The sequence below is a fragment of the Erythrolamprus reginae genome, chromosome 1, assembly GCF_031021105.1.
Source record: "Erythrolamprus reginae isolate rEryReg1 chromosome 1, rEryReg1.hap1, whole genome shotgun sequence".
In the NCBI taxonomy this organism is placed as follows: domain Eukaryota; kingdom Metazoa; phylum Chordata; class Lepidosauria; order Squamata; family Dipsadidae; genus Erythrolamprus; species Erythrolamprus reginae.
The window spans coordinates 32,913,856-32,940,006 of record NC_091950.1 but is presented as its reverse complement, the minus strand read 5'-3'; the positions used below and the strand labels follow the sequence as shown (position 1 = coordinate 32,940,006).

At 41.7% G+C, this 26,151-nt stretch overlaps 1 protein-coding gene and 1 long non-coding RNA gene across 2 annotated transcripts in view; one reads left to right on the top strand and one right to left on the bottom strand.

Annotated features, from left to right (window-relative positions):
* The window catches only part of MDGA2 (MAM domain containing glycosylphosphatidylinositol anchor 2), a 574,798-nt gene that overhangs the window by 43,343 nt on the left and 505,304 nt on the right, over positions 1–26,151 (top strand). The gene's annotated exons all lie outside the window — the stretch shown is intronic.
* Positions 1,733–25,075, bottom strand: LOC139156824 (uncharacterized). Its single transcript, XR_011557381.1, has 3 exons — positions 24,932–25,075; positions 22,830–22,955; positions 1,733–1,864 (listed from the first exon to the last, which is right to left on the bottom strand). It is a non-coding gene; the product is annotated as an uncharacterized lncRNA (long non-coding RNA).

Sequence of the window (26,151 nt, the reverse complement as noted above, 5' to 3'; positions counted from 1 at the left end):
AAGGCTGGGTTTCAAATGCCACGTTTTCTGTTTCAGTTTCTATCACCTGCCTATCTCTGTTGGGTAGCTCCGGGTGCCAGCTGCTTCTGCTTGCTTTTGCTAACCAGCTTACACACATAATCAACTAATTGCAACTCTGATGCAAATGAGTCCTGCTGGCCATTCAGGATAGGCCAAGAGTGCCAATCTTTCTAATGATCAAGGACTGCTTTAAATAAAGCCAAAGCACTGGCCATCCTTTAGTGTCAGGCCAATCTCGTTTCCGCCAAAAGCAAGTTGAAAATTAAAATCTTATTTTTAAGCATTAAAAAAAAAATGGTTATTTCAGTGTTGGAGCAGGACACCTTCTATCCTGTTTCAGGCGGTAGGAAAAGCAAGTAGGATGCTTGGTTGCATAGCTAGAGGTATAACAAGCAGGAAGAGGGAGATTGTGATCCCCTTATATAGAGCGCTGGTGAGACCACATTTGGAATACTGTGTTCAGTTCTGGAGACCTCACCTACAAAAAGATATTGATAACATTGAACGGGTCCAAAGACGGGCTATAAGAATGGTGGAAGGTCTTAAGTATAAAACGTATCAGGAAAGACTTAATGAACTCAATCTGTATAGTCTGGAGAACAGAAGGAAAAGGGGGGACATGATCGAAACATTTAAATACGTTAAAGGGTTAATTAAGGTTCAGGAGGGAAGTGTTTTTAATAGGAAAGTGAACACAAGAACAAGGGGACACAATCTGAAGTTAGTTGGGGGAAAGATCAAAGGCAACATGAGAAAATATTATTTTACTGAAAGAGTAGTAGATCCTTGGAACAAACTTCCAGCAGACGTTGTAGATAAATCCACAGTAACTGAATTTAAACACGCCTGGGATAAACATATATCCATTGTAAGATAAAATACAGGAAATAGTATAAGGGCAGACTAGATGGACCATGAGGTCTTTTTCTGCCGTCAGTCTTCTATGTTTCTATGTTTCAGTCTGATTTATTTTTTATGTTTTGCCGGACCATCCAGAAGCTGTTTTTTCTGCCTTAGAAATATGTGGAACAATTTCTTTAATGCAGTTGCAGCTTTGAAAGTATCCAGCTGAAACTTGGCAAGGTCAGTGATCTCTAAAAGATTACCATCCCTGTTATTTCCATCTGATTCTGCCAAAAACAAAGCTGCTGCAGGCATTTTAATGCTTCCCCATTATAGCCTGTGAACACTGAATCACAAATCTTGAATTGGCTTAAAATAAATCCATTTCCCCTTTAATCTCAAATGGCGGACACAAATCAAACCTTTTTCCAAATCTTAGATCTCCATTTGAATTAGAGGTCTGATTTGCATAGTTCTAATGACACATTTTAAAAGCAGGCAGCAAATGGTTCTTTCCTGGAATTCTTACTAATAATATGATGGTGAGTCAAAAAGTAATGCCATTTATTTAGGACAGATATAATTACCAACACAGGAACATGGAACATACATCAAAATGAAGCTAGTCCTCTGTGGATCACATCCATACTTCTCAATATAGTCACCATTTATCTCAATAGCAATGTTCCACCTTTGAATGAGAGCATGTATCCCAGACTCATAAAATTTTGCTAGCTGTTCTTTGAGCCACTTCTTCATTGCAGTTTTCACTTCCTCATCACTGGAATAATGTTTGCCTCTCAAACCCTCTTTCGTGGGGCCATGGATCCACCTGCATACATTGCTATAATCTAAAGTATTGTCCTCAAACACATTTTATAATAGTCTGAGATGTTCACAGGGTTACCCTTCCGCAACAAGGAATTGAATCACCGCTCTTTGTTTTTGACGCAACTCTAAGGGGGCAGCCATTTTGAATTTTCCTTACGAGTCTATAAATCTGAAAAATAAGAAACAAAATATTTCAGAATGTAAATGATATAATCATTTATAACTGGGAAACACTTCAGGTATTTTTATCAAAAACTTCACCTGAAATAAATAATATGGCCTTACTTTTTGACTCACCCTCGTATATTTACTTGGGTCACCTTACCCAAGAAAGAAGTGGAAGGAAGACTTAGAATGGAGGTCGCGGGAGCTATTCTAAGCCACTGCCCAATTGGATGACTAAATTGAAACAGTTTGACTTTGACATATTTATTAATTGGATTTGTATGCCGCCCCTCTCCAAGGACTCGGGGCGGCTCACAACATATCGAATAAAACATAAGAATACACCTGGATCCAATTAATGTAATTAAAAAACCTAAAAGTTGTAATATAATTAAAAACTTTCATTACCATTCACTCCATTCACTTATTCTGCTGATAGAATCCAGAACCTCTGCAATTTTTTATTTTGTTTTTCAAAATATCATTGGGTTGGAAAGTATCAAAAAGTAATTTGGAATGTGACACTTTTAGAATTCCGACTCAATTATGAAATGCACACGTTTCTTACTTTTGAAAAGTGAACCTGAGACTTTCACATGCTTTCTGGGTGTTATTATGGTTTCTCGTTAATTTAGAACAGGGCTGTCAAACTCCTGGCTCATGGCCAAGATGCATCATGCACTGGCCATACCCAAGCCTGCTTTAGCGAAGGGGGAAACACTCACAATGCATCACATGATGCTGTTGTGATGACATGAGTTGGACAAGCCTGATCTAGAACTGGGTTGTTATAAATCAAATCTAAATAATAAATAAATAAATAAAATAAATAAATAAAATCAAATTTATTTTACCGATTCCCAAGTCAGCACAGAATGACAGAATGAAATGGAAAGTATACAGGGTTTTGAACTAAGAGTTGAATTGTACAGTGGTACCTCTACTTACAAATTTAATTCTTTCTGTGACCAGGTTCTTAAGTAGAAAAGTTTGTAAGAAGAAGCAATTTTTCCCATGGGAATCAATGTAAAAGCAAATAATGTATGCAATTGGGGAAACCACAGGGAGGGTGGAGGCCCTGTTTCCTCCCAAGAGATTCCTAGAGAGGTACCATGGAGGCTTCTCCCTGCCTTTTCCGGCCCTATTTACTCCCAGGAGATTCCTAGAGAGGCCCTATAGAGCAGTGTTTCCTAACTTTGGCCACTTGAAGATATTTGGACTTCAACTCCCAAATGCTGGCTGGGGAATTCTGAGAGTTGAAGTCCAGATATCTCCAAGTGGCCAAGGTTGGGAAACACTGCTATAGAGGCTTCTGCCCACCTTTTCTGTCCTTGTTTCCTCCCATGAGATTCCTAGAGAGGCCCCACAGAGGTATCTCCTTGCGTTTTCTGGCCCTGTTTCCTCCCAATAGATTCCTAGAGAGGCCCCATGGAGGCTTCTCCCTGCCTTTTCCGATTACAGTTTCGGAGGCTCTGGTTTGTAAGTGGAAAATGTTTCTTGAGAAGAGGCAAAAAAATCTTGAACACCCAGTTCTTATCTAGAAAAGTTCATAAGTAGAGACGTTTGTACGTAGAGGTACCACTGTATTTGTATTCATAAGGCTGCAGTGAAAACTTCCTTCTGTTCTGGGTATTACACCTACCATCTATTTCCTTATGTCTCAACTCCTTTTTTGCAGCATTTCCCCTTCCCACTACTTTTGCCAAATTCATGAGAATGAAGGAAACTGATGTAATGAAACAATGTAAATTAATGAAGTAAAAGTAAATGGAAACACAGATTATATTATTTCACTCCTCCTGCCTATAGTATTCCCTAGATGTCAATTTATTTTTGCAGCAACTAGTATGCAAAAGGCTAAACAAAGGATTAAATTCACAAGGACATACAGTGAGTTTTGTGGCTAAATTGTTATTAGGGTGCACTTAAATATGGATCCCACCTTCATTAGCAGCTTTGGTTTCTGTTTATATGACATTCTGCCCTACAACTCAGTAAAATAGAATAAAATTAGGATGTAATGTTTATGTAACCATTTTGGCTCAACTGCTGCATTTTAATATGGGAAATGTCATTGCCAAATTACTTTACCTAAATATTCATGAAATATGCAATATGTTTTCCTGTAAATGCTCACATTAAGAGAACTAATGTCTACCACTTAGATTAAAATATCAAGTTGCTAGAAAAGAAAAAAAACCTCTCCATTTCTTGCAACCAGCATTATATTTGTCTTATGTTTGTGGAAATCAGTCATGATCTTGTTGCTGCTTCACTTCTGGTGTTATACCAAAAAATGGATGCACAAATCTAGTTTAGTGAAAAGAAGGTCTAGGGGTGAATGATAGGATGTTCCAATATCTCAGGGGTTGCCACAAAAAGAGGAAGTCAAGCTATTCTCCAAAGCACCTGAGGGTAGAACAAGAAGCAATGGGTAGAAATTAATCAAGAAGAGTTGCAACTTAGAACTAAGGAAAAATTGCAAGACCGTTAGAACAATTAATCAGTGGAACAACTTTCCTCCAGAAGTTGTGAATAGAAACATAGAAACATAGAAGACTGACGGCAGAAAAAGACCTCATGATCATCTAGTCTGCCCTTATACTATTTTTTGTATTTTATCTTAGGATGGATATATGTTTATCCCAGGCATGTTTAAATTCAGTTACTATGGATTTACCAACCACGTCTGCTGGAAGTTTGTTCCAAGGATCTACTACTCTTTCAGTAAAATAATACTTTCTCGTGTTGCTTTTGATCTTTCCCCCAACTAACTTCAGATTGTGTCCCCTTGTTCTTGTGTTCACTTTCCTATTAAAAACACTTCCCTCCTGAACCTTATTTAATCCTTTGACATATTTAAATGTTTCGATCATGTCCCCCCTTTTCCTTCTGTCCTCCAGACTATACAGATTGAGTTCATTAAGTCTTTCCGGATACGTTTTATGCTTAAGACCTTCCACCATTCTTGTAGCCCGTCTTTGGACCCGTTCAATTTTGTCAATATCTTTTTGTAGGTGGAACCAACTCCCCCCAGAGATTAGAATAGCCCCCACCCTCCTACCGCACGAATCCCAGCGACCGATAAGGTTCCACAGAGTTGGCCTTCTCTGGGTCCTGTCGACTGAACAATGTCATTTGGCGGGCCCCAGGGGAAGAGCCTTCTCTGTGGCGTCCCTGGCCCTCTGGAACCAACTCCCCCCGGATATTAGAACTGCCCCCACCCTCCCTGTCTTTCGTAAACTACTCAAGACTCATTTATACCGCCAGGCATGGGGAAGTTGAGATAGCTCTTTCCCCTAGGCCATTACAAGTTATGCATGGTATGTTTGTGTGTATGTTTGGTTTTATAATAGGGGTTTTTAGTTGTTTTTATTATTGGATTGTACATGTTGTGTTTATTATTATTGTTAGCTGCCCCGAGTCTGCGGAGAGGGGCGGCATACAAATCCAATAAAAAATTATTATTATTATTATTATTATTATTATTATTATTATTATTATTATTATTATTTTGTTCTGTCCCATTATATTATTCTACTGTCAAATATCAAGAAATCATGTGGGCATAAAGCACTTTTGAATGCAAAATAACACCCAGGTTATAGTCATACCAATGATAAGAACATTTAGGTCATACCAGGTCCCTGAATGTCATTCAACATCTGGATACCTAGTTAGATGCTACAAAATCTGGAGTGATCCCTGTTATGTATTAGATATATATGTATTAGGGATTGTTTCTAGGCAAAGTATGCCTTTTGTTGTTAAGCAGAAGTACTGTTAAATGCTTACCGTTTGCTGATTGGCTGTTGACTTTAGGCGCCAATATCAAGGAGCTGTCAGCCGCCGCTGTTGCTGGGCGAGCTATATAAATAGCGCGGCTCCCGGTCTTACGCGTCTCTTGTTAGTGAAAGCGGCTGAGAGAAAGTGTTACAGCCGCCTGTTATTTCCTATTGAGAATAAAGAGAAATTCATTGGATCGTTGTACTCGCATCTATTACATTGGCGACGAGGGTCTCGAGGTCATTTATTTTTCTCAGAAAAATTTATAAAAATACAGAATGTCGACCCCTTCGATCATCCAGCCTCCTGAACTGTTTGACCCTGAGAGGTCTACGTGGACAGCTTATATGGCAAAATTTGACATTTTTCTGGAGGCTGCAGGCATGCATGATGCTGAAGACAGCAGAAAGAGGGCTCTCTTTTTGAATTATTGCGGGTCCCAAATTTTTGAATTAGCCGGCACGTTGACTGATCCGGAGCCCGCCAATTCGGTTCCGTGGGACACTTTAAAGGAGAAACTGGCTTCACATTTCAAGCCAACGAAGCCTGCTCGGGTGTACCGGCATCAATTCTCGCGCACAGCTCAGGCTGAAGGCGAGTCTATAAACCAATTTGCAACTCGCCTCAGGACGATTTTAGCAAAATGTCAGTTTGAAAATCCTGAGGCGAGGTTGACAGATGCCATAATCTTTGGCATGCGAAATGTCACCATTCGCAATAAGTTACTAGCTGCTGAAGAGTCAACCCTTCAAGACGTTATTAAGGCAGCACAAACGGCTGAGGTGGCTGAAGCCGCTGCAGCCGATCTTAAATCTAATGACAAACTTCCCACTGTGTCTAAAATCTCGGACAGCCACCGTTCCCTGGTGACTCGGCCCTACGATTACCAGCTGCAAGAGCAAGACCAGTTTGATGAATATTGTTGTCAAATTCGGGGACCAGCGTCGAGACAGCTCCGTCCACCTTACCAGCCCTGTGCCGGATGCCGAGGACAACATCCACGATCCCGATGCCCTTTCAAGGACGCCATATCCCGACGCTGTGACAAGCGAGGACACATCGCCCCTGCCTGCCGGGCCATCATTTCAGATGACTTCTCTGCTTCTCCTCATCTCCTGCCTCCCTTTCCTGCCCAGCGTTTTCCTCGCCCCCCCAGGGCAGTTTAACAGAGGGAATCGACGTCCATGGATCCCCCGAGGTAACTCTTGTTGGCCCAAACCTAGCTCTCCTTTTCCCCCCCCCGTGAATAAAATTATTGTCCCAATCCTACTTAATCACCAGCCATGCCCCATGGAGCTTGACACTGGCTCCAAATACACTTTAATGCCTTGGCACAAGTTGCACCTTTATGTGCCATCCCTCTCTCGGGACTCCTTGCAACCGCTGGACATTTCTATAAATGACTTTCAAGGACACCCTATCAGGGTATTGGGTAGAGTTAATGTGCCAGTCACTTTTAAGAATGTACATCTTATTCTGCCATTACTTGTTGTTGAAGGGGCAAACCATTCATTGCTGGGTTTAGAGTGGATGGCTCCGTTAGGCTTAGCTGTCACTGGCCTCCACAAGATTACTACACTAGGGCAAAATGGAGTGCCTGATTTTGTCCGTGAGTTTCCTGAAGTGTTTAAAGACGGTTTGGGCACATACAAAGGTCCCCCTATTTCGTTTTCATTGGATCCTAATGTCCCCCCCCTTAGGCTTAAACCACGACGAGTGCCTCTCCCCTTACTTGAGAAATTAGACGCACAATTACAAAAGCTGCAACATCAAGGCATTCTAGTGCCCGTTGAACACGCACCCTGGGAGACTCCTATAGTGACACCTTTGAAACCAGATGGCACCCTCAGAGTGTGTGCAGACTATAAATCTACTTTGAACAAAGCGTTGCAGCATAATTCCTACCCCATACCCGTTGTGCAACAGCTGCTACACACCTTAGGATCGGGGTCCCTCTTTGCCCGCTTGGATTTGGCGCAGGCATATCAGCAACTCACCGTAGATGATGCCACAGCCATGGCCCAGACTATTGTCACCCATCGAGGGGCATTCAAGTGTACTCGGTTGCAGTTTGGGGTTAGTGTGGCCCCAGGTATTTTCCAGCGTTTGATGGAACGACTTCTCATGGGCCTCACGGGGGTGGTCCCGTATTTTGACGACATATTAATTTGTGGGGACACCCCTAGCCAACTGCATAGCCGCATTAGGCAAGTACTATCCCGTTTGGAAGATAAGGGTTTACGTTTGAAACCTGAGAAATGTGTATGGGAAACATCTTCAATTGAGTTTTTGGGATTCCGAATAGATGCCAAGGGTATTCACCCCACGGAAGATAAAGTCAGGGCCATCAAGGAGGCACCTACACCCACTTGTAAGGCTGAGCTACAAGCCTTTTTGGGACTTTTAAATTTTTATTCCGTATTTTTACGTCAAAAGGCTTCTGCAGCTGAGCCGCTTCATCGCCTTCTCCACAAGGGGGCAGTGTGGACATGGGGAGATAGGGAACAACAAGCTTTCCAAGCTATAAAAAATCTCCTGTCTTCCAACAGTGTTGTCATCCAGTACAGCTCAACCCTTCCACTTAGGCTCACCTGCGATGCTTCACCTTACGGCGTGGGCAGTGTTTTAGCCCACATATTACCTAATGGGCAAGAAGCCCCTGTGGCTTATTTTTCAAGAACTTTATCATCAGCTGAAAGGAACTATGCCCAAATAGATAGAGAGGCACTATCTCTGGTGGCTGGGGTGAAAAAATTTCACCATTATTTATTAGGCCGCCCCTTCCAATTGGTTACAGACCACAAGCCTCTATTGGGTCTATTAGCCACTGGGCGCCCTACCCCCCCATTCATGTCCCCTAGAATGTCCAGGTGGGCAATCTTCCTTGCAGGCTATGACTATGTCCTTATACATAAGGGGGGGTCGTTGATCAACCATGCAGATGGGCTTAGCCGTTGCCCTTTAGGGCTGAGGGTAGAAGACCCCGCTCCGGCATCTGATGTCTTACTTATTGATTTGCCAACTGACCCTTTAGTTACTGCCCATGAAGTGGCCATAGAAACCAAGAAAGATCCATTATTACATTCTGTATTGCAATTTATTTTAAAAGGTTGGCCACCAAATGGAGAGGACCATAGTGTGGCAGAGTATAAGACCAAACGCTTGGAACTCTCTGTAATGCATGATTGTGTTCTGTGGGGAGACAGGGTAGTCATTCCCCCCACCCTCAGATTACAGGTAATGAAATTATTACACAAAGGTCATCCAGGTGTGGTCAGGATGAAGGCCCTGGCCAGAGGATATGTATGGTGGCCTGGTATGGATAAAGCTATTGAAGATTGGGTGGCCACTTGCCCACAGTGCCAAGAATCTCGGCCAAATCCTCCCAAAACCTCCCCTGCAGAGTGGGACTTGCCCAAGAGCCCTTGGTCCAGAGTACATATAGATTTAGCAGGGCCAGTGGGAAACAATATGTTCCTCATTGTAGTAGATGCGTGCTCTAAATGGTTGGAAGTTTTGGTATTGGGGTCCACTACCTCATGTACTGTTATAATGGCTTTAAGGAAATTGTTTGCAATTCATGGGTGCCCAGACGTCCTGGTATCGGACAATGGGCCCCAATTCACGTCCTCTCAATTCAGGAGCTTCCTAGCACACTTGGGGATCAGACACGCGTTAACATCAGTCCACGCAGCGTGGGCTAACGGAATGGCTGAAAGGTATGTCCGAGTGGCCAAAGAGGCCATTAAAAGGTCAGCCCCAGGGGAAATACAAGAGAGACTGGACACTTTCCTCCTGGCTCAACACATTACACCGAGTGTATCCACCAACAAGAGTCCAGCTGAGCTATTGATGGGGAGGAGATTGAGGTCTCCTCTGGACAGACTGCACCCCTCTTTTGTGCAACATAGGAATATTAATATGTCTATCCCAGAAAGAGAAGTATTTATTGGCCAGCATGTATTTGTCAAAAATTTTGACAGGGGGAAGCAATGGGAACGTGGCATAATAACTGACAAAACTGGACCAAAAACTTACAAAATCACCTTACTAGATGGTCGCCTCTGGCAACGGCATATAGACCACATTAGAAGCAGGCAAGAGACACCGGGGAGTACACAAATGGGGAATAATAATAATAATGGCATCTCTACTCGTTCACTCCCTGCAGGGAGTTATAACAGGCTGAGCAGAAATCGGGCAGAAACCGAGCAAATTGATTGGGACTTACCTGGACAGACTGCCCCCTCCAGCGCTACCCCTTCTGTACAGCATGCCAGCCGTGGAGATTCGTACTCCTCTGGACAGGAAGAACCTTCCTCTTCCGTTGATTCCCAAGTCTTCCAGGAGCAGCGTCGATCTGACAGAACACCCAGAAGACCTGCGCGGTTAAATGATTATATCACCTATTTGTCTGAATAAATCATTGTACAGTAAGTTAAATAAAAGGGGGAGGGGTGTTATGTATTAGATATATATGTATTAGGGATTGTTTCTAGGCAAAGTATGCCTTTTGTTGTTAAGCAGAAGTACTGTTAAATGCTTACCGTTTGCTGATTGGCTGTTGACTTTAGGCGCCAATATCAAGGAGCTGTCAGCCGCCGCTGTTGCTGGGCGAGCTATATAAATAGCGCGGCTCCCGGTCTTACGCGTCTCTTGTTAGTGAAAGCGGCTGAGAGAAAGTGTTACAGCCGCCTGTTATTTCCTATTGAGAATAAAGAGAAATTCATTGGATCGTTGTACTCGCATCTATTACAATCCCTATATGAGAACTCTAGATAAGGGTCATTTTAATGAAACCTGTATCTTGCAGCTGAGTGGAAATGCTGAGTGTAGATAAATTTTGGCTCATGTGGGAGCCAATAGATGAGCATTATAAGCCCTATTCCATATCTTGTTTAAATAATTCATATGAAAACCACATGCCTGCGAACATTCCCATTCAGATATACCCCTTCTGCAGAGAAAAGATGCAATTTGATTACTATCTTGCCCCAGTCATATTCATGTTCTAGCTTTACGATACCCGAAGAAGGCCTGAGTCTGATGAAGAGAGAGATGAGTCAAGGAAGAACAAATATTCAATTGAAGCCTCTTTAAACACAAATACCTCTACTTTTCTCCAAAGGCTGAAACAAAAAGAGAAAGAATGGATAGGTGGGAGAAGATCTAAATCAGAACTTTGCAACTTTAAGACTTGTGGACTTCAACACCCAGAATTCTCCAGCCAGTTGGATAGTTGAAGCATAGTTGAAGCACACAAGTTTTAAAAGTTGCCAAGTTTGGGGACCCTTGATCTAAATCTTATACAGTGATACCTTGTCTTACAAACTTAATTGGTTCTGGGACGAGGTTCTTAAGGTGAAAAGTTTGTAAGACAAAACAATGTTTCCCATAGGAATCAATGGAAAAGCGATTAATGCGTGCAAGCCCCAAATTCACCACTTTTGCCAGCCGAAGCACCTGTTTTTGTGCTGCTGGGATTCTCTGAGGCTCCCTCCATGGGAAACCCCACCTCCAGACTTCTGTGTTTTTGCGATGCTGCAGGGGAATCCCAGGAAGAGAATCCCAGCATTGCAAAAATGAGCGCTTTGCTGGCAACGGAAGTCTGGAGGTGGGGTTTCCCAGCAAAGGGAGCATCAGTGAAATCGCAGCATCACAAAAACACCAAAGTTCTCGAAACCCCACCTCCGGACCGCTGTGTTTTTGCGATACTGCAATTTCACTGAGGCTCTCCTTGCTGGGAAACCCCACCTCCGGACTTCCGTTGCCAGCGAAGCGCCCGTTTTTGCATTGCTGGGATTCCCCTGCAGCATCACAAAAACATGGAAGTCCGGAGGTGGTGCTTCACTGGCAACGGAAGTCCAGAGGTGGGGCATTCCAGCAGTGAAAATAGTTTGTAAGAAGAGGCAAAAAAATCTTAAACCCCGGGTTTGTATCTCAAAAAGTCTGTATGACGCGTTTGTAAGACGAGGTATCACTGTATTCAGTTTAATATCATCCCCACAAGGAACACACCATTTGGCCATGCCTTGGCTGGTTTGCCATTTTCCTATTGTTTGCATCTTTCATGGGAAGGAACAGGCATGTATATTCTGGCTAAGGTCAAATCCCAAATGACCCTATTGCTTCATTGGGTTCCAACTCTTGTTCCTCAATGCCTTGGAGCTGTGGCCACTACTTTCTGTCCTGGATATGACATCCCATTTCTCAGCCTTTATGCAGTCTGTCTTGGTTTAGATGTATAAGGACAAACTAGAGGCAGATTTGTTCACATCACAAACATTTCGTTCGTTCGTCATAGGAAGCCCACAGGTAAAAGAAAAAAATGTTTTCTAAAAATAGTGATCCTCATCCAGTACAGAGAAAATTTTGATTTCTGCGAACATACTTCATGGTTGCTTTAACGTGATGTGTTTCTCCAATGTTTCTTAGCAAACAGCTGTGGGGAACACTTTAATTATAAAGGATACCTTTGATCGGCAGTAATAATACAGGCATTCAATAGCTGTGCTGCATACTGAATTGTCTGTCAAGCTGTGCTAAGTGCATCTGATCTGAACACATAACAGGCAATCATGCCCAGTTTAGGATTTTGATTATCTGATAATAAACTGCTAAAAACCTCACCCGTAGTCTTGTCTTCATCATATATGTTCTGCTTTGCTAACAAGTCACATTTGACAAATTTCCCTTTTGATCAGAAAGCTATGAATAGAGCAGCTGCTTGGCATCCACTTGAATCAAGTAAATATTTGGGCTGAAGCATGAGATTGGAGATTGTCAGATATTGTGTGCAGTAACGTAGATTTGGCAGATGGCATGGAAATGTATTCATTCATTCATTCATTCATTCATTCATTCATTCGATTGATTTATATGCCACCCCTCTCCGAGGATTTGGGGCGTCTTACAACATATAAAAAAGACAATAGAAAACATATTTAATCCAATTTAACATTAAAAGCCGGGTGGCGCAGCAGGTAGAGTGCTGTACTGCAAGCCACTGAAGCTGACTGTAGATCTGTAGGTCAGTGGTTCAAATCTCATCACCAGCTCTAGGTTGACTCAGCCTTCCATCCTTCTGAGATGGGCTAAATGAGGACACGGATTGTGGGGGCAATATGCTGGCTCTGTTAAAAAGTGCTATTGCTAACATGTTGTAAGCTGCCCTGAGTCTAAGGAGAAGGGCGGCATAAAAATTGAATAAATAAATAAATAAATAAAATTAACTAATCTAAAACCCAAATTTATTACAATCAGTTACCTTCATTCACACAGCAAATATATATTTCATTCATCGTCCAGTGGGCAGATAATTAATAGCCCCAAGCTTGACGACACAAATGATTCTTCAAACTCGTGTGGAAGGCAAGAAGGATGGGGAGAGCTGGTTCTAGAGGGCTGGAGCCCCCACAGAGAAGGCTCTTCTCCTAGGTTCCGCCAAGTAACATTATCTACATGAGGGGCCTTGAGAAGGCCGACTCTGTGGGACCTGATTGGTCACTGGGTCTCATATGGGAGGAGGCGGTCCTGTAAGTAATCTGGTCCGATGTCAAATAATCCCAAGGATAGACTTTTGGGACATGCATAGCTTTGGGTAAGGTGGAGATTGCATCTCTTCATAAACATGGTAGACTGCCTTTGGGTGGTGATGAGTACCCACCATGGATTGAAAGGAGCAGTTTAGGCTTGGAGACAATTCTTCTGCTTATGTGACAATCCAGTTTGAGGTAGCCATGGTATGGAGTTTTCCTACTTCTTTTGAACATATCCAATGAAGGAAACCCACCTCTTCCCTTGATCTTTGCTTCTACTTTCAAACTGTTGTAGTGAATATTTCTTCTCCCTCACTTTCATGAAGGATCTGCTTTCCAGTAACTTAACAAGAATAGGATTTAGGGTTTTTTTGTGCGATATCTTTCCTCGTATTTGAAGTGTATTCTCATCTCCCTCTTCAAATCTCTCTTTACAAGATGAAACGTGGCCCTCTTGCTTCATAAGTCTCTCTTCATGAGACTTAGTGTTTACTGTATTCCCCCCGATCGTCTTTCTTGCCTTTTTCTGAATCTGTTGAGAATTCTTCCTGTGATAATCTTTCTCAGAACTGGATATAATATTTTATCATGGGGTAATCAGACCAAAGGAAGATAAAGAACAACTTCTAAATGCCATGAGTTTGAAACTTTATATTTGTTGATGCATCCTACAATTGCATTTACCATTTTTGCAGCCGTATCATATTGCTGACTCATTGTGAGTTTTTAATTAACTAATTAAATATAGCTAATTTAATTAAACTGTTTCAACTCCTATCCTCAAAATGTCGTTACAGCACTGAACGCCATCACTCTGCTAAACAAATAATCCCCTCAACACTATCAAACTATTTACTAAGTCTACACTACTATTACTACTAGTTTTTTCTCATCATTCCTATCACCCATTTCCTCCCACTTATGACTGTAATATTTTGCTTGCATCCTTACGATTTATATTAATGTTGATTGTTTTCTGATTGCTTACTTGACTCCTATGGCAATCATTAAATGTTGTACCTCATGATTCTTGAAAAAATATTTTTTTTTTCTTTTATGTACACTAAGAGCATATGCACCAAAGACAAGTTCCTTATGTGTCCAATCACACTTGGCTAATAAAGAATTCTATCTATTGTAACTACTCTTCCAAGTTCTTTACAGACTGACTTTCAAACCAGGCAGCCTGTGCTTTTGATTTAGATTGTATAGAGGAAAAGAATAAAATATAGGATCTCTATATTACATGTCTCCTGACAGACTAAGATTTAATGAAATAATATATCTGGGATACTCTGGAAATTTAGGCACCACATACTAAGCAAATTCAATGGAAAAACCTCCCTCATGTCAATCATACTATGCTTTTGGTAAAACTACATCACTCTTTATTGGGGCCATGCATAGACAATGCCACCATTAGGCTATTTTAGACTAGATATAACATTTTTAATGCTTCCTTTGTTTAGTAATATCCTTCCTGGTCCTACTGCTTAATGGACTTTTGTATTGGTGACCCAAATTTCAAGTGACACCATTATGGAAATATTCTACATAACTTTAAAAGGTGTTTTATATATCATAATATAATGCAATATAATATGATATAATACTCTATTCTTCTCAACTCATAATAATGGCAAGCCAGTTTAGTCTATTGAATTATTTATAAAATTAAAAACAGAATATAAAATAAGTAAATAACCATCGTATCTATTTTCTATGTGGAAAAAGGGAAAAAATCCAGGCTTTTATTTTGTTTTAATCTCCTTTTTATAAGTAAAAGATGGCATGGCATGAAAAATAATAGAAATTATCCAAGAACGCTTCTAGGTCACATCTCACAATATCTGATAATATCATGGAGAGAGCAGTGTTCTTTGTAGACCTTCCTAATATTTCACTGTTTTCAGACTCTACATTCTGGCTAAATTTCAACGACATGCTGGATTAGCTTAAATTTGGATTGCATAGTTTATAAATATAGCATGCTGTGCTATTGTTTTAGTTTCCTGTGAAGACCAGGTTTTTATGTTAAGCCATAGTTCAGGTGTGTCAAACTTGATTTAATTAAACATCAGGGTTGTGTTTGACCTCGGGGGCTGGGGTGGGCCTACCCAGGGTGGCTTGGCGAGCTTGATGTCACTCGTAATCAGGGGCATTGGTGATGGCCCGAGTGCTCTGCCCACAAAAACAAGTTCACAAGATCTGTTTTCAGTCGTGATGGCCTCCTGCTGCCCTCTGACAGTGAAAATGGAGCTTGGGGGTTGTGTGTGCCCCTCCCTGGGCCCAGTTTTCAGCCACAACAGCCTCCTAAAGCCCTCTGCCAATGAAAATGGAGCCTGGGGTGCATGCACAGTTCTCCCAAGGTCCATTTTTTCTGGCAAAGGCAGAAGGCCGGTCCTTCACTGTTTCCAGGGTGGCCCCATGGGCCAGATTTAAGCACCCTGTGGGATGGATCCGTCCCACGGATGTTGAGTTTAACATCCTTGGTATAGTTTATCTGCTTGGAGACTGCATGTTATCGGAATACTACAGTTAACGGTTTGTTATGTGATTTGGGTGCACCAGCCTGTTTCATGCCTCAGAAGAAATGTCTTGAAATATATATGAGATGAAAAATATGAGACGAATATGTTCTGATTAATATCAGGAAAATAGCAAGCTTAGATATAAGATGTTTTGTTTTGTTTTTAGAATGTGTATGTGTGAGAGGCAGTGTTTGTCCCAAACACCTAAGGACAGGAGATCCATGGATAATCTGAGCATAATATCCCTCTCAGCCAATTTCAAGATCTTATTGATGTGTGATGGGATTGGGGAAGTACAGATTTAACCCTCTTACAGCTTTTAAGAGACAATCTAATTCATCAATCCTTTTAATGGAAATTGGATATTCGTAGACAGATTACCTGGCTGAACTTGGCCTTTGTAAATCCAATTTGAATATATTAGTTATACAATTGTAGATCCCCACAATGACTTGTTTAGGCCCATGATGGGAAATTTATGGCACCTGTGCCCAGTAATGGGCAGCCAAATTTTTTACTGCCACACTGTGGGTGTGGCTTTATTGTCATATGACTGGGTAGTAGTGGCTTGCCGGCTATGTGACCAGGTAGGAGTGGCTTGAATGATCATCATCGTTCAAGTAACTGTTAAGTCCTCGACTTACAACCTCACCAGTGTCGCTCTCTGGGGGAACAATTTGCTTCGCATTTCCCGCGCTCTCCTTCCTGGGTCACTCCCTCAGGCTGGGTAGCTGTTGAGAAAAGATGGGGGAGGAAATGGACCCCCTGCAATTCCTGCCAGTGCTGGTCTCCCTGCAGCTTTCTGAGGATGAGGAGGATGGGAGGGTGGAGTGGTCAGCTGGAGCTGGGCACACAGCTTCATTTATGTTGTGAGCCGCCCCGAGTCCTTGGAGATGGGCGGAATACAAATCCTATAAATATATAAATAAATTTCCACTGGTGGAACTGTTGTTCCACCCCATCCTGTACCACAGATGGCATGCAGAGCTCTCTCTGAGGGCATGCAAACCATTGCCCCAGATCAGCTCCACCATGCATGTATGCACAACTCCCACTGGCCAGCTGGTTTTTGGGTCTCTGCCACACATGCACGGGGGGCGCATGTGGAAGATGTGCGTGCATGCCCGGGGGAGGGCAGGGGCAGTATTGGATTTGTACCTGGATGGGGTGACGGGCGTTCTGATAGGGAGAATGGTGATACGCACACAGCTCTGGGTGACTGGCGGGCGGGCGCTGATGTCGGGGCAAGATTTTGCTTCTGCACATGCACAAGAAGCAAAATCTCATGAGAAACCATGTGGCCGCACAATATTTCAGTGGCTTCCGGTGATGTTTTACTTCCTCACATGCGCAGAAGCAAAAGAACCACCAAAATCTCATGAGTGCATGCATCCCCTTATGAGATTTTGCTCTCTGTGCATGCGCAGAAGCTAAATCTTGCTTGGGTATGTGCCCATACCTGCCGGAGACACAGAGTAGCACGCGGAGCATACCGGTAGCGGCAGGAGCCAGCAACCCTTTGTTGGGCTGGGGGCAGTGATGTGCTACCAAAAGTTTTACTACCACACTGTGGGCGTGGCTTATGCATTTTGTTTCAACATATTTTAGTGCAAATTGGGTGTTCTGGGGTGGAGCTCCATTTTTGCTACCCCACTGTGTCCCCCCCCGTCTGGGCAGTAGCCCACCCCTGATTATCTATTATATAAAGTGTATGCCGCACGAATCCCAGCAACCAATTAGGTCCCACAGAGTTGACCTTCTCCGGGTCCCGTGGACTAAACAATGTCGTCTGGCGGGACCCAAGGGAAGAGCCTTCTCTGTGGCGGCTCTGACCCTCTGGAACCAGCTCCCACCTGGAGATTAGGATTGCCCCCACCCTCCTTGCCTTTCGTAAACTCCTTAAAACCCACCTCTGCCGTCAGGCATGGGGGAATTGAGACATGTTTTGCTTTTAAATAAGGGTTTTTTAGATATTTTTAAATATTAGATTTGTTACTGTACATTGTTTTTATTATTGCTGTGAGCTGCCCCGAGTCTACAGAGAGGGGCGGCATTCTAATAATAATAATAATAATAATAATAATAATAATAATAATAATAATAATAACAACAACAACAACAACAACAACAACAACAATAATAATAATAAACAATAATAATGTGCACACATACACACGCACACAGCTCTTCTAAAATTATACGCATTCCACCTCATTTACCGTGATAGGAAAAATATATCATTACTCACAGTCACTCATGCCCTCATCACCTCGAGGTTCGATTACTGCAACACTCTCTACATGGGGCTACCTTTGAAAAGTGTTCGGAAACTTCAGTTCGTGCAGAATGCGGCCGCGAGAGCCATCGTGGGGCTTCCTAGATTCGCCCACGTTTCTGAAACACTCTGCGGCCTGCACTGGCTGCCGATCAGTTTCCGGTCACAATTCAAAGTGTTGGTAATGACCTTTAAAGCCCTACATGGCATTGGGCCAGAATACATCCGGAACCGCCTTCTACCGCACGAATCCCAGTGGCCGATAAGGTCCCACGGAGTTGGCCTTCTCTGGGTCCCATCAACCAAACAATGTCTTTTGGCGGGCCCCAGGGGAAGAGCCTTCTCTGTGGCGGCCCCGGCCCTCTGGAATCAACTCCCCCCAGAGATTAGAACGGCCCCCACCCTCCTTGTCTTTCGTAAATTACTCAAGACCCACCTTTGTCGCCAGGCATGGGGGAGTTAGGATATTCCTTCCCCTAGGCCATTACAAGTTATGTATGGTGTGTTTGTGTGTATGTTTGGTTTTACTATAAGAGGTTTTAGTTGTTTTATTAATGTTTTATTATACATGTTGTTTTTTATCATTGTTGTTAGCCGCCCCGAGTCTGCGGAGAGGGGCGGCATACAAACCCAATAAATAATAATAATAAAATAATAATAGCCATCACTGGTTTAGGCAGATGATATGAGTTTGTACCATTCAGTTCACATCTACAGTGGAACCTCGACATACGAGCAGCTCTACTTACAAGCTACTCGAGATAAGAGCTGGGAGGGGAGCGACATTTTTGTTCGCCTCCCGAGCTCACATTCGGGATACGAGCGCCAAGGAGCTGTCTCCTGAAGCCGAACGCTAACTTCCGCGTTCGGCTTCAGGAGACAGCTCCTTGGCGCTCATATCCCGCGTGTTTTAAAAGGTTGCAGCCGGCCTGGGGGGCTCGGGGGGAAGCCCCCGAACCCCCCAGGCTGGCTGCCACGTTTTAAAACACCCGCGCCGCTTCGCAGCTGTCTCCTGAAGCCGAACGCTAACTTCCGCGTTCGGCGGCAGCGGTTTTTTTTTGTTGTTGCACGGATTAATTGACTTTACATTGTTTCCTATGGGAAACAATGTTTCGTCATACGAGCGTTCCGACTTACGAGCCTCCTTCCGGAACCAATTAGTCTCGTAAGTCGGGGTTCTACTGTATAAGAATTCTCCTCTTGCCATGTGATTTGCTCTAGCATCTTAACATGAATTAAGCCTACTGCCTGTTGATTAGAAAACATCCATCTTTCAAAAAACAATTTTCCCTCATGCATAGATGCAGAGGAACAGCAAGGAAGCTAAGATACCTGCCCTTGTTCTAGGTTAATGAACCTACTTAAAGGAAGATAAGTTTGATTTAGTTTGAAGGTTGCCTTCAATTTTATTTTGTAGAGCTGGTAACATTCAGTCTTTAAATGCCCGAAAGCATTTTTGCTTTGCAGCAAGTCAAAACATAAGATTAAAAGCCTGCTCGATAGCCTCCTCAGTTTGGCTTGATGGCATTCCCTGTGGTTAGATTGTTCCAATCCGAAGCAGGTGTACAGAAATGATGGAATTTGACTATTTGCATTTGGTCTATCGCTTGCTGCTGGGAAGTTCAGGGTAGAAAGGGTTTGTTTCTGTTTGTATTAGTCTAATGGGAAATCATGAGACAGAGCAATCTGCCCCAGGGCTTATGATTTTATTTGCAAGGAGATTTCTTAAGGCCCTGTCACATAAGCTGCCATTCTTTAGCGTATAATTCTGCAAAGCAGAGCTTTGAAGAGGAAAATAAATGGAAGCAAATTAAAGGCATTTCAGGTAACTAGTTCACACTCTCTGAGCCCAACTCATCTCCCAGAGTTATTGTGGGGAAAATAGGAAGGGGGAGGTGTGTCGGATATGTTAGATCTCTGGAGCTGTTTGTAAAAATTATAAAGATGAGTATAAGTAAAATAAATGAATAGTTGCTACTATCCATATTATGAGGATTTCTGGAAGAGTTGGTCTTGATTAGTTTTCAGATTAGTTTTGCAGTATATTTTGAAAATTTTCATTCTTTAGTTGAGATTTTAATCTTTTCTAACTTCCTTGTGTATTCAAGGGAGTAAGGAGTTACACTATAAGTAATGAAAAAGAGTGTGTTGTAGCAAAAACAATGGAGATTGGGATCACCCATTATAATAAATCATACTGGTCCATTCAAAGTTGTTTTGATTTAGAAAATACAAGAAGTCCCAGGATGCCATAATATGGCCTGGTATGATGTTTATGCAAAGATGACAACATTTATGTTCTATAAGTAGAAGGGGGAGCAAATGGGAAACATTGAGACCTAGCTGGTTATATGAAATGTGGGAATGCAACTAAATATTCATTCTCTCTCTCTCTCTCTCTCTCTCTCTCTCTCTCTCTCTCTCTCTCTCTCTCTCTCTCTCTCTCTCTCTCTCTGTGTGTGTGTAAAGTTTTGTATATTTCTGTAAGTGCAAGTATTGAGTAGCATCAATAATTGGTTTATTGGTATTTCTTTTTTACTTTGATTAAAATAGTTTGTGTCTAGTTTGTTAAACCATAATGTAACTGACCAACAAGTGTTTTAGTGTGTTTCATGGAGTGAATGGTAATGAATGTTTTTAATTATATTACAACTTTTAGGTTTTTTAATTACATTAATTGAATCTGGATATATTCTTATGTTTTCTTTGATATGTTGTGTTGTGGTTAGCTCTGCCCCAGCTCCTGCCCCAAGGAATGTGCAGGTGGATGTGGGGGAGACGTCCACATGCTGCAGGCCTGTTTTGCTCCCAGTGGAATCTGCCAACGAAGTCTCCTCCGACCAAGGAGGCCTGAGTGACGAGGAGGAGAGTTTGGCAGACAGCCCAGGAGGAGATCAATCATCTGTATCATCTCTAGATTCTGAACAAGAATTAATGACACATCCACTCATGTGTAGAGTAATGCATAGGAAGCAACAACTAAAGGATTATTACAAGAGAAAATGAGGCCACCTGTGGTTGGGTGGGGCTGCTGTAATTAGTGCTACTGCTATAAATAGGAGTGTGTGGGTTTGGCCGTTGTGGAGAATTATCTGATGGTTGTGTTTCATGAATGTCTTGCTGACTCCGGCCTTTGTTTGTTGACTTTTCACCACTTTGAAACCAAAGCAGAGCAAAGTGTGTTTCACTTCGTGGAAGAAGAAGGGCTGTGACTTTCTTCACAGCTGCAAGCTAAGTACTTACGAATTGATAAGGGACTTGTACAAACTACCAGGTTGTTTTGGGACGAGTGCTCTTTGCAATACAAAAAGAGTGCTTAGTTTATTTTGAATTTTGTGATAAAGAACATTGTTTTGAATTTTCAAACGTGTGTGTGTCTGAAATTTGTACCTTTGAATTTTTGGGAGGCTCCTACCAGAGAGTCCGGCAGAACATGTTGTGAGCTGCCCCGAGTCCTCGGAGAGGGGCGGCATACAAATACAATTAATTAGAAATAAAATTAACAATAAACTTACCTTTGTTGTAGGTTAGATTTAACCAGTGGTGAAAGCCATTTTTGTTACTACCGGTTCTGTGGGCATGGTGTGGCTTGGTTGGCATAGCAGGATCAGAATACTGCAAAATCTTCATTCCCACCCCACTGCTGGGGTAAGGATATTGAAAAAAAATCCTCATTCCTGGGGAAAATATATTGCAAAATCTCCATTCCCACCCCACTCTGGGGCCATCCATAGCTAGAGGTATAACAAGCAGGAAGAGGGAGATTATGATCCCGCTGTATAGAATGCTGGTGAGACCACATTTGGAATACTGTGTTCAGTTCTGGAGACCTCACCTACAAAAAGATATTGACAAAATTGAACGGGTCCAAAGACGGGCTACAAGAATGGTGGAAGGTCTTAAGCATAAAACGTATCAGGAAAGACTTAATGAACTCAATCTGTATAGTCTGAAGGACAGAAGGAAAAGGGGGGACATGATCGAAACATTTAAATATATTAAAGGGTTAAATAAGGTCCAGGAGGGAAGTGTTTTTAATAGGAAAGTGAACACAAGAACAAGGGGACACAATCTGAAGTTAGTTGGGGGAAAGATCAAAAGCAACATGAGAAAATATTATTTTACTGAAAGAGTAGTAGATCCTTGGAACAAACTTCCAGCAGACGTGGTAGATAAATCCACAGTAACTGAATTTAAACATGCCTGGGATAAACATATATCCATCCTAAGATAAAATACAGAAAATAGTATAAGGGCAGACTAGATGGATCATGAGGTCTTTTTCTGCCGTCAGACTTCTATATTTCTATGTTTCTATGATTTGCTGGTTCTCTGAACTACTCAAAATTTCCACTACTGGTTCTGCAGAACCTGCTGCATTTCACCCCTGGATTTAACAGAAACCTAAGCAATTGAGAAAGTTATAAATCATTGAAAGATGACAAACTATTATTTTTATACTTTTTATCCTGCCTTTATTATTTTTATAAATAACTCAAGCTTCTGAACATACTTAATACTTCCTCCCCCTCCTATTTTCCCCACAATAACAACAACCTTGTGAAATGAGTTGGGCTGAGATATGTATTCTTTCCTCTTTCCATTGCCTGCCTAGCAATTAACACAAATGCAAGAATCCTGCACTTCAAAAAAATCTTCTTTTTACCAGCATTTTGCTTCTTTTCAAGAATTTTAAAAGGTCATCATTACTTCTTTCAAATTATAATGTGGAAGGAAATATTACCATTGTTTTAATCCAAACCAAGCATACTAAAACTGGAAAAAGGAAAAGAAAAGAGGGAGATTGTCTTCCCTAACTGGTTCTCTCCGGTTTCTTACCAAATAGCAGCTCCATAATGAAAGTTAATGGCTAATTGTATTGTGTTAATTAAACTGAAAATGTCATACGACAGCTTGAAGAGGTCCAGATATTATATAAGGTTTAATCCATCATCTTTATGGGTTCTGGAAAGTGGAGCAGAGAAATGGAAATTTTCATCATTACTTTTTTTCACAAGTGATTTGTTGATCTTACAGTAGAATAAAACAACCCAAGGACTGTATAATTAAACAAACCCTTAGCATATTGGGGGCAGTAAAATTTGCATGATCCCTATTTGATACAGTTGCTATGTCATGCGCGGTTCTGTCGACACTGGAAAAAAAGATATACAGCTTAATTACCACTGGTGGCATTTAACTTTTATACTTTTATTTTATGCTTGGATTTATACTCCACCATAATCAAATGACTGTTAGCTGCTTACAATGAAGACAACAAAATGATGATTTAAACATCTACATGGAACATCAACATAACTGACAACAAATAAAGGAGGGGGAAAAAGAATAAAATTTGCACAGTAAATTAAGTCACCAAAGTAATGAAAGATGCACTTTGGAATAACGGTTTTGAATTGCTTCTTAAAAACCAGTAGGGATGAAGCAACTTTGATCTCTGTAGGAGCTATTTCCTATAGCAGATCTATCTAAGTTCAGCTCTCTTCCCTTTCTGGAAGAGTGGTACCTCTAGCAGCTCAGCCCAACAAGATTTAATAGGTTGGATGACATATTTGGGAGAATGGGGTCCCAGTCTGTAATGAGCCCCAGCTGGTACGACTGGGATCACTGATTAATTATACATGTTATGCTTGTATGTATGATTGGTTCTTTAAATTGGGGTTTTTAGATTATTTTTAATATTAGATTTGTTTACATTGTCTTTTTTATTGTTGTTAGCAGCCCCGAGTCTTCGGAGAGGGGCGGCATACAAATCTAATAAATAGATAAATAGATAAATAGATAAATAGATAAATAGATAAGTAGATAAATAGATAAATAGATAAATAGATAAATAGATAAATAGATAAATAGATAAATATTAAAAATATTATTTTACTGAAAGAGTAGTAGATGCTTGGAACAAACTTCCAGCAGACATGGTTGGTAAATCCACAGTAACTGAATTTAAACATGCCTGGGATAAACATATATCCATCCTAAGATAAAATATAGGAAATAGTATAAGGGCAGACTAGAGGGACCATGAGGTCTTTTTCTTCTGTCAATCTTGCATGTTTCTATGTTCCTATGTTTCTAAAAATGGTCATGCGTGCACAGCTGCGTGCCCCCCAAATCATCCCCGTGTGTCACCGTGCACGATTTGGTTGCCGCTCATGCGCGGAAGCAAAGAAATCAGTGAAAATTGCCAAAAACTCGCTTGCGCAAGCGTTCTTGCACATAATTTTGCTTCTCCTTGCATGTGCAGAAGCCAAATCTTACACCAGGGGTGCGCACCCGTACCAGACACCTGTGCATGTCCATGCCCACCACCGGGAGTGTACCGGGAGCTCCGGTGGCGGGTGGCTCTTCGGTGGTCCCATTGATATCCGTGTTCCAAGCAATAAGCCAATGATGGTTAACCTTTACAGCACTAAGTTGATCAAGTTTGTCTGGTCTCCTAATAAGAATTGTGGGTCCAGGAGCATCCTAAGATTGCCAACCTGCTCTTTTAAGGAAGTTCCTGCCCATCCAGGGGTGAAATTGGGGTGGTGCGGTGGCCTAGAGGCAGAGCTCTCGCCTTACAATCAGTAGGCTGTGAGTTCAATGCTAGGTATAGGCAGACAGCTCTCTTTCTGAGAATAGACAAGGGTGAAATTGAATATCTGCTTGCCACTATGATATGAGGGACTTTCTACAATTGTGGACATAATTTGTACTGTGTTCTGGAGTGAATCAAAGGCGAGTTTCTGATGGACAGCTTTGATGTCCTGGTCATTGGAGCTGGAATTGAAATCTGATTAATTATTGTCAGAATGTACACAGTGTGACTATGTGAGACAACCCTGGAGCAAATACAGTAAAAAAAGATTTGTAGTTCAATAGTGGTTTTATCTACAAATAATATATACATATACTTACTTGCTTGCTTACTTACTTACTTTGTTTGTTTGTTGGATTTCTAAGCCGCCCATCTCCTTTCGGACTTTGGGTGGCATACAACAATTTAAAAACAATCTCAAACAATAAAATCCCTAAATATAAAACCATTCATTTTTCTTGGCCAGAGCTGGGTGATACTGTTCAACATCCCCATGGCTTCTCTGAAGGTTAGAGTGTGGGGGCTGCACAGACCTCTAGGAACTGTTGGTTCCAGAGAGCCGGAGCTGCCACAGAGAAGGCCTGCCCACACATCTAGTCCAGAGATAGGCAAAGTTGGCTCTTCTATGACATGTGGATTTCAACTCCCAGAATTCCTGAGCTAGGATGATTTTCTCAAGCATTCTGTGAGTTGAAGTCCATAAGTCACAGAAGAGCCAACTTTGCCTACCCCTGGTCTAGTCAATGGGACCTGGAGTAGTGATCCAAATCGGTCACTGTTTGACCTCAAAGAAAAAGCAATCATCTATTACAGCAAAAAAAAAACCCCACATATGGAGAGAGAGAGATAGATACTTCCCAACAGGGCCTCTTCTTATTATAGGCTCTTAAAGCGATATTAGCCCCCAAACCTTGCTGACTTATTCCCAGCATTACATCATTGTAGCAGCTGGTCAGCTCTTAATTTTTTACCCTGATAATTATAAATTAATACAATGATAATACTGTATTTAGAAGTTGCTCAATTCCAAATGACTGTGGGCAGTTTACATTTAAACAATGGAGACAGTCCTTCCTTGACTTATGACCATTTGTTTAGCAATCATTCAAAATTATGATGGTGCTGAAAAAAGTTACATTTCATAAACAGCTATTTATTGTGCTATTACATTTATCCCTCTTTTCTTCCAGAAGCTCAGTCTAGTGCACCTGGTTCATCCTACTGTCATATCTTCTATTATTTACAATATCTCTGTGGAGGTGAGATTAGGCTGTTAGACAGAGACTGGTTGAAAATCATCCACTGAGTGCAATGGTTTAGTGGGAATTTGGACTTGTTTCTTTCCATTCAGCTGCAATTCCCTTAATAATGATATCATCCTCTCTTCACATCAAGGTACATATGTACAACTGCCTCTCAGGATGCTCTCCTCCCTCCCCTCCTACTGTGGGGTGGCAGCAGATCATGGAATAGTGATTGTAGTGACTGAGTTGCCACATTAAAAATGGAAAACAGTTTTACATACTGTTGAAGTGACAGCTTCCACCAAGAAAATCAACT